Source organism: Acinonyx jubatus, chromosome B2, assembly GCF_027475565.1.
Source record: "Acinonyx jubatus isolate Ajub_Pintada_27869175 chromosome B2, VMU_Ajub_asm_v1.0, whole genome shotgun sequence".
Lineage (NCBI taxonomy): Eukaryota > Metazoa > Chordata > Mammalia > Carnivora > Felidae > Acinonyx > Acinonyx jubatus.
The window spans coordinates 9,047,202-9,060,561 of NC_069385.1; the positions used below are offsets into that span (position 1 = coordinate 9,047,202).

The window sequence follows — 13,360 nt, forward strand, 5'->3', positions numbered from 1 at the left end:
TGGAGGAGATTCAGGGCGGACCCCCGACATGCGGGCTGTGGCGGTGGCACCTCGAGAACTCAGCATCAGTGCGCTGACAGCTCATCAAGCAATGTTATGGCTCCAACCTGTGGTTAGCCTGCTGTTCTAGAACTTGTTTAACATCAGACACTGAAGCAATAAAAATCAGGGGTTTATTTCCCCAAGGTCTACAAATTAGGCAATATTATTCAGTAGATTAGCTCAGCCTGATGGGTCATCCAAGACCATCCCAGCACATAATGTGTGTCTGATGAATGTTAATTTTTAACATGAGAACAATACTGAATGAGAACTATTGCCTTTGACCAGACACACAGAAGTGAGTTCACTGTATCTTATGGATAGATGTATTCGCTGTTGCTACATTAACACCTCTGTACACATACAAGGAATGCCATTTGCAGTTTGCCTCTCTTAAATAACTATGCAGAGAAATAACATAGTACTTCCAAAAGATGTTGAAAACATACTATGTGTTCCACGTAGGAAATCGTGTGTACTAAATTCTTTTTTCTTTGCTCTTGCGTCTGGACTGTAGAAATTGTTTCGTTCCAGCTTCTGTATTAATGTCTGGGCAAGGATGAAATCTGGGAAGGAGGAGAGAGAAATCGTTTTTCAGAAAGGAATGACATCAGATTTGTATTTTGGCGGTTTTGTTTTTGTTTCTATTTATTTTGACAGAGAAAGACTGGGGAAGGGGTAGAGAGAGAGAGGGAGGGAGGGAGAGAGAGAATCCCAAGCAGGCTCCGTGCTACCCGTGTCCCCTCAACCCTTGATGTGGGGCTCGAACTCACCAACCTTGAGATCATCATCTAAGCCAAAAATAAGATCAGACGCTTAACTGACTGAGCCGCCCAGGAGCCCCCCAATTTGTATTTTTTGAAGATAATTCTAGCAGAGCTTCAAAATAGATTTGCAATAAGACTGAAAACAGGAAGGTACACTTCCAGTTGTCTAGACAAGAGATCATAAGGCAAGAGAGGGTGAGGGTTGAAAGTAAGAGCCAGTCATGAGAGACAAAGCTGAGAGATTACAGATGAAGCGAAGTGTGTAAATTAACAAATTGAGAGAAGATGAAATCAAATTTAGGTGAAGAAATTGGACTAATTGCTCTTTGAGTCTCAGTTTTCACAATTCTAAAATGGGGATGGGACAATATGTTCCCCCGGCCTCATCACAAGGTTCTTGTAAGAAATAAAATAGGTCTCACTGGGTTTCAGAAGCAATCCACAAGTATTGGTTGTTAGTTTTCGCTGTAATTGTTTTGTTTTGTTTTGTTAATGTGAATTTATTTTTGAGAGAGAGAGAGAGAGACAGAGCGTGAGTCAGGGAGGGGAAGAGAGACAGGGAGACACAGAATCCGAAGCAGGCTCCAGGCTCCAAGCTGTCAGCACAGAGCCTGATGTGGGGCTCGAACTCATGGAGTATGAGATCACAACCTGAGCCAAAGTCAGATGCTCAACCGACTGAACCAACCAGGCACCCCGCTGTAATTGATTTTTTAAAACTCCATGTGCTGGGGTGCCTGGGTGCCTCAGTTAAGCATGGGACTTGGGCTCAGGTTATGATATCACAGTTGGTGGTTCGAACCCCAAATCAGGCTCTCTACTGTCAGCACAAAGCCTGCTTCGGATCCTCTGTCTCCATCTCTCTGCCCCTCCCTCCCTCTCTCCCTCTCTCTCTCTCACTGTCTCTCTCCCTCTCAAAAATAAACATTTTAAAAAATTATAAAAAAGAAAGAAAATGTTTAATTAAAAAAAAAAAAAAAAAAAGAACCGCCCTAAGAAAAATCCATGCAAAAGGGTCACCGACAGGTGAAGCTGAGGGTCGTTTGGGCAACAAATGTACACGTGTATTTGCTACATGCCGGGCACTACTCTTCTAGACCTGATAACAGCTGTCACGAAAAAGCCTTGCCCTCACAAAGCTCCCACTTGCACAACAGACGCAGGAGGAGCCGTCGGGAGCCCACCCTGCCTCTGACGGGGGAGAGTCGAGCAGAGCGGTGCTCGGGGCAGGAGGGGGGGCTGCCGATTTGCAGGGAGCCACGTGGCAGCTGCGGGTGTGGAGCCCAGTCGGGGTGGGCTGTCGGGAGACACCGTCGTGGAGGCGTGCGAGGAGCTGTGGCGGAGGAAGGAGAGCGTGGACCGGAGGAGAGCGTGGGTTTGGAGGCCCCGTTATCAAGGTCAGAGCTGGGTCAGAAGCTTCAGAGGCCCTGGGGGTCGAGAGCGGAGAGGCCGCCGGCCAAGAGCTGCAGAGGGGCAGGTACCGCTCAGCAAGGAGGAAGGAGTCGGTGAGGGGACCGGACGATACGGTGGGAAAACAGGAGAGGAAAACTGAAGAGATGAGTGGATAGAATGGAAGCTTGGACTTGCTTGTTAAGAAATCACGTACGCTCCTTTAGGCAGCCTTTCATCTTACTTTAAAATTAACTTAACTGGCAAAAATCAAACTTTATACAGACCCCACATATACATAAGCGGCATCTAAGAAAACCGTACCCAACCTTTTCACATTTCCAGACCCAAAACTAAAATCAGTCATGACGGACTATTAAAAGAATATCAGATTCTCTAAAATGAGCATATCAACACCTGACTAATTGGTTTCTGAAGAAAGTGCTGAGCAGTTTCTTTCTGACGTTGATACAACGTCATGCTACGTTTCATCGTTCAGGGCAATGTCATCCAGTGAAATTTTACTCCCACACCTTTCCCCACAGAAAAGAAAGGTTGAATGGTGGCTCCCCAAAGACGTCCACCCCCTAACCCCCAGCACCTATAAAGATGTCAGCTTCCGCAGAAAAAAGATGTGATTGAAGTAAGGCTCTTGAGATGGGGAGAGGATCCCGGATGATGCAGCTGGGCCCAATGCAATCGCAAGTCACCTTGTAAGAGGGAAACAGGAGGGCCAGCGTCAGACGTGGCGATGTGATGAAGGAAGCGGAGGTTGTAGTGATCTGTGGCCACAAGCCAAGAAACGTGGGCAGCCTCTAGACTTTGCTGGAAAAAAGCAAAGAAATATATTCTCCTCCAGAGCCTCCCGAAGGAACCGGCTCCACTAACACCTTGATTTTAGCCAATGGAAACGAAGTTTTGGCTTCTGACGTCCAGAATGGTTAAGATAATGACCGCGTACTGCTCCAGAGTCCCTGAGCGTGTGATCATTTGTTACAGCAGTGAGAGGAAACTGACACACCTAATGAACATTTTTAGAGGAAGAGAGACCCTTAAAGTCAGGTGAATGAATTGTCGAGATTCCTAAAACTTCAGGGATTCCTTGTACAGACGATCAGAAACCAAAACAAATCACAAAAAGCAAACCTATTCTCTGGAGTACATTAATAATCGACATGCCCACTGTCATGTTGCTGTTGATGGCATAGCGATTGCCACCCTCGGGTCTACTCCAGGAGAATTTTGTGCACATGTGGCCTCAAAAACCCCTGGGTGTTGAGATTTGTTTAATTTTCCATATTTGTTCAGATTCGTACAATACTTTTTCTTCTTCCAAGTTTAAGTATTCTGTAAGAACTTGACCCACGATAACAGAAAACACTGGCTACGGGCACCAGGTGAATGATTGTTCCCTGCACTACCCAAGCCATCAGCACAGCCTTGCACACAGCGGGTGCTCGATAAATGTCTGTTCAATAAATGAGCAGAGTGAGGCACAGCCCCCAGTGGGGGAGCCACAGCAGGGGAAGGTCCATCAGTTTGCTCATTCCCCTTCCTGCCTTTGCCCACTGCGGGCCTCAGCAAGAGCACCTGCTTGACGTCTCCGCCGGATGTCTGAGTACCGCGGGTGACAGCATCCTGCTGTCTCTGGCTTACTCCTCACCCTCAGTGACCGATGTCAAAGATGGTGTCAAAAGTCCTCCTCCACTTTCATCTGTGACCCTCCCGCAAATGCCCGCTTTTGAAGTCAATATAAATGTGACGTGTCTCATGCCTCCTGAACATCCTGCAAGGAACCTTCCTTGCAGGGCTTGAACGGGCAGTGCCGTGGGACTCCAGCCCACGAACGTGCAACGTGGACTCCAGCAAACGTGACAGGATCCTGGCTGCTGCAGGCATGGACACCTGCAACAGACACTTACCAGTGCAAGCGCCCAGAGCGTGTGAGGCTTTGTCGAGCGTGGAGGGTGATAGCTAAGTGGGGAAGACTCTCACGCTAAGCTCCCTGCGCTCGGCATGCAGCCTCCCGGACGCCCCAGATTTAGTGAGGTGTCATTATCCCCCTCGGTGCATGGGGAACTCACACCGCTGAGGTTAAGTAATGTGTCCCGAGGTCACACAACCATCCCAAAGCAGGGCCAGGACCCACAATCAGCCGGCTGGCTCCAGAGGCCCTCTCCCCACACCGCCTCCTCGTGAGCCTGGCAAGGAGTCAGCTAAGCGAATCAGGAAATGGGAATCTTAACTCCAGAAATTATGTTTACGTGCTAATTTTCAAGAGCCCTGACACCACATTAAGAAAAGAGTTGGGTTTTCAAGATTAATGCTGGTGCCGCGTTTCTGGTCATGTTTAGACCATATAGAACCTCAGAAAGTTGGTGTCACTTTAAAATAAAAAGTGACCATATTCACATATTGCACACAGTATTTCATTAAGGATAGAGCTAGTTCAACATAAATAAAGTAGAATAACAGTTTAAATGACACTTCTTCCCAGAAGGTCAAGAGAACAGTTTAGTTTATACATTTGTAATTTATCGTTCCTCTTCTTTCTCTCTCTTTTTTTCTTGGTAGTATCCATTAGGTTGCAATGCTTGGATTTTCCCTACAGGTAGACAAATATGTCCCTGATTCCGAGGAAAATTCATCACTTAAAATTTCCTTAAAATTCAGTTTCCCATTTTTCAGTTAGTATAAACAACAAAATATCCCTGAAATGACTCATCTACTTCTGGTCATTGAAAACAAAAACAAAAACAAAACAAAACTCATTTCCTCTATTTAGAAAAAAAAAAATGTAATGGCAAATAAAACCTATCTATAGCAATTTCTTAAGCACACACGACACAAAGGACTCATAAATACACAAATTTGGTATTTCTAATACTTTCACTACTTGTGTAGTACCTGCTAAAACTATTCCTAACAAAATCACAAACAAGTAAAATATGTTTATATGGCATACCTAGTATAAATTATCATAATTTTAAGAGATCTAAAGACTACAGTGTTATAAATGCATCAACATCACTCATGTAAAATATTGGTCATTACTTTAATAATCTTCATACAATCTTTTTATCAGAGTCCTGTCAGCTAACATATTTCCGCTGGACTCAGCCGAGCCATTCTTTCTGTATCCGAAAAGTGGGTCCTGTGGAAAATCATACTGTTTGGTCAGTAGATTTTTTCAATGAGATCACTGCCTTATATTAATGTGTTTTTTTACATATTGTGTGTGTGTGTGTATCTATATCTATATCTATATCTATATCTATATCTATATCTATATCTATATCTGTATCCTCACAGGGAACCTACTTTATCCAAGCTCATTCTTAATCCTTTGCATCAAGAAGATTTTGACCACAAGACTTTGAATCATCTATTTATTTTTGGATGGGGAAGAAGGATCAAAAACGTAAAGACTTCTGTTTTGTGGTTCTCTATTCGATCTATAGATTATTCATGAAACCTTTTTCTTAACACAGTTGTTTTCATTTGTGAGTCAGAAAAAACATAAGCCACTATCCATTCTTTCCGAAATAAAGAAAAGTAACATAAAAAGATAGCATTCAACAAGGAAAGGCTCAAGATCTTGCCTATCAAACCACTACATTTGAAGGACGAAGGCAGAGCGCACATCTATGCCATGAGGGAGAAAACATCATCTGGTCTTTATACTTTGTCATTTATTTCCTCCATGAATATTTATTTAGTACCTACATATATCAGGCTCTGCTTTTGTGGCTAGGAACACGATGCAAACAAACACAGAAAGTTGCTGTTCTGACTTTTGCATCTTCTGGAAATGAATAAATAAAACCCAGCCCCCCTTCAATTAGCAAGCTCTGTCAGCCCCGTAATGATCATTATGAGATCCTCCTAAAAGTTATTTTTAAACAACACGCTTTTCAAGGAATGTGTGTTGATTCAGCGGGTCCCGGGTGGGGCCTGGGTATCATCTATTTAAAAGCTCCTCAAGGCAGTGGACTGTGCAGACACACACACAGTTGAAAAAGCTGAAAACCTCTTAGCGTTGTTCCTTCTCTGGGCTCTTTCATAAATGATGGTTTCTTTATCCTTTTTTGACCCAGAATATACTTCCCAATGTTACAGAAAAGGTGGAATTGCACCCAGCAAATTAGGAGCCACTGGCAGACCCTAGCAATTCTTGCCAGTCTCTCAGTGCCCCCAGGACAGCGGCTGGTGGGGAGTAGGAGCCATATCCACAGTGCCGGGGGAAATATGGTTCCGCTAACCCCATCCGCCTTCTCCCACCATCTGCTACATGAAGTGGGCAGTTCAAAGCATGAATGAGAATTTGTGTCCACCGGGGGGAAATGCCAAAATTGTGCCTTTTCATGAAAATGACTATAACCAATTTGTATCTTATTTACTTTGGTATTGGTAAGAACAATTTTATAATCTATCCATTCTTATTCAGAAATTTAGGAGATATCTAGATTTTAAGAACACAGTCATGGATTTTATTATTATTAATATTGGCTTTGGCCAATATTACAATGGTAAAATAGTAGTATATAATCAAAATCATGAAGTATTAAAGCTTCAAGTTTAAGTAAGAGTTATCTTTTAATTGATCAATTTTTAGTGTGACATATATATATATATATATATATAAAATTGTATATAGTGTGTGATAGATGTAGATGTAGATGTAGATATAGATATAGATATAGATATAGATATAGATATAAAATACCTGGGGCACCTGGGTGCTCAGTTGGTTATCTGTCCAACTCTATTTCAGCTCAGGTCACGATCTCATGGTTCGTGAGTTCAAACCCCACGTCGGGCTCTGTGCTGTCAGTGTGGAAACTGCTTGGGATTCTGGCTCTCCCTCTCTCTGCCCCTCCCTTTCTCTCTCTCTCTTTCTCTCTCTCTCTCTCTCAAAGTAAAAAAATAAACTTTAAAAAAATAAATAAAATTCTTACAATATGAGAATTTTATGTCCCATAACTTGCTTTGGTTGAAAATGTAATTTTAACAAGAGGTAGTTTATGAGCATGAAAGTTGACAATGTACCGTAAGTTATAATGAATCAGACCAGGTGGAAAAGTCTCACAGCGTGTATACTATGGTCTGACCAATCCTAACATTTAGCTTATTGACCTCATATCACATTATTTTAGCCTCATATCATGTTATTTTAAAACGATTTCATAAGTATCAAGACATACCCAACGCAGAATGTAGCACTTTTGAAGATAGAATCTCTCCCTACCCTTCAAGAGCTTCCAAATTAAGCAAAACTAAATATTTTGAATTGCTGTCTGGGAGAGCAAAGGGGAGCTTATAGTTCTTGATAAAAACCACATACGCGTCTATAATCTGGAATTTGTCAGAGACCACTAATAATTTCCTTTTCTCCATGCATTCATTCCTTCATTCCTTCTGCAAACATTTATCTCACTCCTAGGACTTCAAGACCCAAGGCTGAACGAGACAGACAGGGTCCCCCCCTACACAGAGTTCAGACTACCGCAATTGAAAGTTGCACCTCAAACTTCGGTTTGTTTTCCTGCAGAACAATCCAGGGTGTGCACAAACGCCATAAACAGCAATGGGGGTTTAGCCCAAACCCGGCACACATCGAGAACTGATAACAATGGTGGAGAGTCTTGATTTCATAGTAATCGTAAAGCATGACCATCTGGAGGCGAAGAGTGGAAAGACTTTTTTGTAAAATTCAAATTATACTATTTAAATATCTGAAACTAGCATTGACAAATAACTGCACTTAGGAAGGACAATTAGTTCCCTGAAGCATGGTACCTGAGCAGGTTTAGTACCTGAGCAGGTTTAGCAACATGTTCTTTATGGTGTTTAGAAATATCGTGGATGTTGATTGCATTACCCCCCAACCCGATCCTCCCCAGAGCCCAGGAAAAGGAGGCATTATGTTTCACCAGTATTCCTCCTTCAGCTTCGGTTAATTCACTGACTCAAGAATCGGTGTCAAGAGACACTACACACCACCTGCTAAACGATTCTGATACTGACTTCAGACCGCGCCAAACACTCCCCAGGAACAGAACACCTAAGTCAGCACATCGACTCTTTGAGACCAGCAAGGCTGCATCGGGCAGGCTCTGCAGGATCTGAAGGCAGAGCAATTAGGCTGATGTTGGAAGCCACTCAATCCTAAACCCCTTTTTGGAGCCTCTGAGCTTCTGGGAAAGAGCCTCACACAATTCATCCAGTTGAATTCAATATGCGACAGTGCAAGGTTAACAAAAGAACCCTTATAAGTTACCCGCTTCACCACACTGAACTCGGACATAGGACCCAGGATGTTAGCCAGTGGGTTCCAAGGCCCTGAAATATGGGGAACACAGATAAATGAGCTTCCTGCTGCCAAAGAAACTCTTGGGACCAAAGATTCTGAAATGACGCAATAATGTTCCCATAAATACTTGAGTCGCCCCACACTTAAAAACAATGCAATCAATTTCACTGACTTATCAACAAGACAGTCTAACCTATACTTTTACAGTAATTCTGTAAATATACATTTAAATATTTTTGAGTTCTTACTGTTTCTGGGTACTAAATAAAAATAGTAGATTTTGTAAATAAAGTTCTTGATCTAGCACTCTTAACTGAAACCAAAGTAACTTGCAAAAATACAAATGAGGCTTTCAGTTTGTTCTTAGGGCTTGAGGTGGAAAACTCCCCCGCCTTCTGTCCTCCCATGATTAGTGGCAACACGCATTCTTAGGGGATGTTGTAAGGGCAGTGCCCAAGGACTCTGAATGCTTAATTGGAAATCTCATTTGGTCATTCTGAATTGTTAGTGCAAAATGGTATCTCTTATAATCCGCTATCACATATGAAGGAAAACTAGTAAAAGGATTATGTACATTCCATGATCACATTCTCCATTGTGTGATCAGACAATACAAGCAACTATTTTAAACAAGGTTTTTCCTGGAAAATCCAACAGCTTTACTACACAAATGAATTAAATGTTTATGCATTTTATATTACAGAGACACTGTACTTCTGAAAGAACACACAAAACTGTATTTTTTCTCTCCTGGCTTACAATTTAATGCTGCTAAAGCTGTCGAAGAAGAAAATACTCTTATCTGATAACAAAGTCCTTGTGGGTTTTCTGCTTTTGAGACACGTAAAAGAACAGTCCATAGTTGTGAAATGCAATTCCAGCATGCAGACAAAACCATGGATTTAAACACATTTACCACCTAGGTGGTAGTAGTCCAGGAAAATGAGCTTGGTACCCCTGAAAAAGATTTCGCTTGAATTTCAAGTTTTGGAAGCTCCGTTTTCATATATACATAACAGTTTTCATTGTTTTGCATGCACTGTCACTTTTCCCACTATGTATTCTCGTTACATAAAGTGACCTTACCTGGGATTTCCCACACAGCCTAAGCAATCTAGATGAGATTAATAACTTTTTAATGTTCATTTATTTTTGAGAGAGAGAGAGATAAGGAGACAGAGAGAGAGAGACAAAGCATGAGCGGGGGAGGGGCAGAGAGAGAAGAAGACACAGAATCCAAAGCAGGCTCCAGGCTCCCAGCTGTCAGCACAGAGCCCAATGCGGGGCTCAAACTCACAAACCTCGAGATTATGACCTGAGTTGAAGTCAGATGCTCAACTGACTGAGCCACCCAGGCACCCCAAGATCAAGTATTATTTTTTTTAATGGTGGTAAAGTTTCCACTACTGGCAAAATTGAGATATTTTTGCGATACTCTTACCAAGAATAATTAGGAAACCCAGACAGAATATAATAAAAGTGGGTTTGAAGGTGTCAGAGCTCTCCCAAGGCACCGAGTGTCTTCAGAGCTAAGAGAAGAAAGCTGTGGGAACCCAAGAGAAGTAAGCAGAACATCTGGGGCCACTTCTACCCTCGAGGCAATTGTAGACTTAGAAAGCAAAAACAGTGGCTGACAGGTTAAGAAGATGAGCAGAGCTTTTGACAATTTAAGGGCTTAAGGACTATTGAAAGAGCAGACCTAGGCCAGCTGACTCCATTTTGTTCTGTGTCCTCCATCTTGTTCTGTGTCCTCCATCTTGAGCGACTATGTCCCCGACATGGCCGCAGAAAGAAATTCCCGCTCAAACCGCAGACCACGCTTCCTCCCCTTGGGTAACTTCCCAATCAAACCACGCCCCGCAACCTAAGTAACGGGACTCTGGCCCTTCCCCAGCCAATCAGCTAAGGCCACGACCATTACCTCACCGACTACCCCTAGACCCCTATAAAACCTTTGTGCTTTTGAAACTCGCTGTCTCTCTCGGTATCTCACCACTGCATCGGTGCAGGTAGGGGAATGAGCTTGAGCTAGCTCGAATAAAGGCTCTTTGCTTCTGCATCAGACTCAGCTCCCTGGTGGTCTTTGGGGATCACGAATTCTGAGCATAACACTATAACTGGCATTTGAGTCTGCCCCGGAGGAAGAGCCCTTGTCAGCACCCTCAGGTTTTGGTTGGGACCACAACTGCTAGATCCTTAGAAGAAGAATAAACCAAAAATAGACAACTCTAAAAAAAGACTGGAGCCCAGGGGTGCCGAGTGGCTCATTTGGTTAAGCATCCGACTTTGGCTCAGGTCATGATCTCACGGTTCATATGTTCGAGCCCCGTGTCGGGCTCTGAGCTGGCAGTGTGGAGCCTGCTTGGGGTTCTCTCTCTTACCCACTCTCTCTGCCCCTCCCTGACTCGTGCTTTCTTTCTATAAATAAATAACTTAAAAAAAAAAAGATTGGAGCCCAGCTGTGAACCATCTCATTCTCTGACAAAGTCAGGATCTTTCCTTACCCAGCTGTCTGCCGAGGACAAGAGGGAAACCTCTCTAGAGGAAGACAACATCATGCAGAGCCTCAAATTATCACTAAAAATGTTGTATATAACATCTGGCACGCATTCAAAAATAACCAGAACTTAAGAGAAATCTGGAAAATTCCTTAGCCACGTGATCAAAACAGACATCCCTAAAAAAGGGACAGTCTGCGATCACAGGCCTCCTTAGTGATGCACCAAGAGGGACACAATCTCAGTTATACGGTGCTTCTGCCAAACGAGTGGAACCTGATTCTACGCAATCAAACCCAAATAGAGAAACCTTCTCTAAAGCAACTGGCCTGGCCTGACCTCATCAAAACCGTCAATGTTACAAAACAAAGAACGGCTGAGAGAATATCTCACGTTAAAGAAAATTAAAGAGACGGGACAAATAAATGCAAGAGGCGACCCTGGCTGGGTCAGGGATAAGGGAAAAATAGAAGAGATTGCAACGAAGGACATAATAGGAAAATTGGTGAAATTGGAATGTAGATTGTATTCAGACAAAACTGTAATATCAGTATTAAATTTCTTCAACTTGACCCTTGTGTTGCAGTTGTGTAAAAGAATGTCTTTGTTCTTAAAACACATACGCTGAAGTAGTTAGGGGGGAAAGGTTATGATGACGGCAACATATTCCCAAAACTACTATGTGTGTAACAAAAGCAGTACTAACAATAATATGGTGAGGGAGAGAGGGAGAAATGGTAAAATGTTAACAGCAACATTAGGTGAAGGTCTTATTCTCTGTGTTATTCTCGCAACTTCCCAGCAGACCTGGAATTTTTCCAACAGAAAAGCTCAAAAGGATATAAGCAAACGGTACAAATTAAATAACACTTTTAATTAACCCACGGATCAGAGAATAAGTCACGAGGCAACTTAGAAAATATCTTGAACTGAGCTAAAATGAAAATACAACATATCAAAGTTTGCACACTCTACCAAAGGTTATGGAAACATTTACAGCTTTAAATGCTTATTATAGAAAAAATAAAGGCCTAAAATCCTTATCTAAGCTTTGACCTTAAGAAAATACAAAAAGAGGAGTTAACTCAAAGCAAAAGAAAGAAAATAATAAAGATCAGAGCCGCAGTTGGTGAAAAAATAAGTAAATAACAGAAAAAATAACAGAAGACAAAAAGGACAAGAGTCAATGAAACCAAAACTGCTTCTTTGAAAAGAAAAAGAAAATTGATAGATCCTTAGCTAGACTGGTCAAGACTAAAACAAGACACAACAGATGAGCGCCTGGGTGGCTTAGTCAGTTAAGTGTCTGACTCTTCATTTTGGTTCGGGTCATGGTCTCACGGTTGTGAGATCTGTCCCCACATAGGGCTCTGTGCTGAGCATGGAGCCTGCTTGGGATTCTCTCTCCCTCTCCCTCTGCCCCTCCCCACCTTGCACACCTGCGTGTGTGCTCTCTCAAAAATATAAATATATAAATAAATAAATAAATAAATAAATAAATAAATAAATGTCACAATGGAAAATAAGGGGGAGGAGGACACCACTAAACCGATAATCAAAGAAGAATATTAATGAACTTAAAAGTGTAATAAGGAAATGTTATGAAAAGTTTACGTCAACAAATCTAAGAACTTAGATGGAATGAACAAATTCCTTAAAAGATACAACTTACCAAATTCGAGAAGAAATTTTAAAATCTGAATAGACCTATATCGAGTAAAGAATCTGGCATTCCAGAAATACCAAGGCTGTGAGACCAAAATGGGGTAAGCAAGTAGACTGGGAAGAGGGAAGTTTGAGGCCATAACAGGACCGAATCACGTTCACCTGGAGGGTTGTTGGCAGGATTCCATTGGCTTTCCTCTAGGTGAAACGCAGAGTTAATGCAAGATTTTGAGACTAGGAAGACCTATTATCAATTTATTTCAATGGCATGTCAGCATCACCAACTCCTTAATAAAGAAGATTGCCCGGAGGACACAACTACCAGGTGTCAAGGTGGAAAACAGTAAGAACGATTTGCAGGAGTTGAGAGCTTCGGTCCAGCAGCCTGCTTGGGGGCGTGTGCAGGGGGCAGAGATGAGGCATCAATAACCACGTTGCCACTATGTGATCCTGTGTCCCCTCTTCCACCTCTCCTTTGCTGACGCGCCCGCAAGAAAACGAGTGACCCAAGGTAGACACATGACACACTGTCGTCACATAGCAAGCTGGAATTTTAAAGAAAGAGACAGAAAGCAACAGAGACTGGTAATTGCTAGTATCGGTCATATTAAAGGCAGTGCACTAAAGAGAGGCTTCCAGTTCCCCAGGTCTCCGGAGCCTCCCTTGGTCCTGCCCTTTCAAACAGT

The 13,360-nt window shown here is 42.6% G+C and overlaps 1 long non-coding RNA gene across 2 annotated transcripts in view; it reads right to left on the reverse strand.

Moving 5' to 3' along the window:
- Positions 1-13,360, reverse strand: part of LOC128315457 (uncharacterized) — a 74,300-nt gene that overhangs the window by 25,253 nt on the left and 35,687 nt on the right. For both annotated transcript variants that reach the window (XR_008298226.1, XR_008298227.1), the window contains exons 5-6: positions 2,800-2,908; positions 492-608 (exon numbers count right to left, since the gene is read on the reverse strand). This is a non-coding gene — a long non-coding RNA (uncharacterized LOC128315457). The remainder of the gene's footprint in view (positions 1-491; positions 609-2,799; positions 2,909-13,360) is intronic.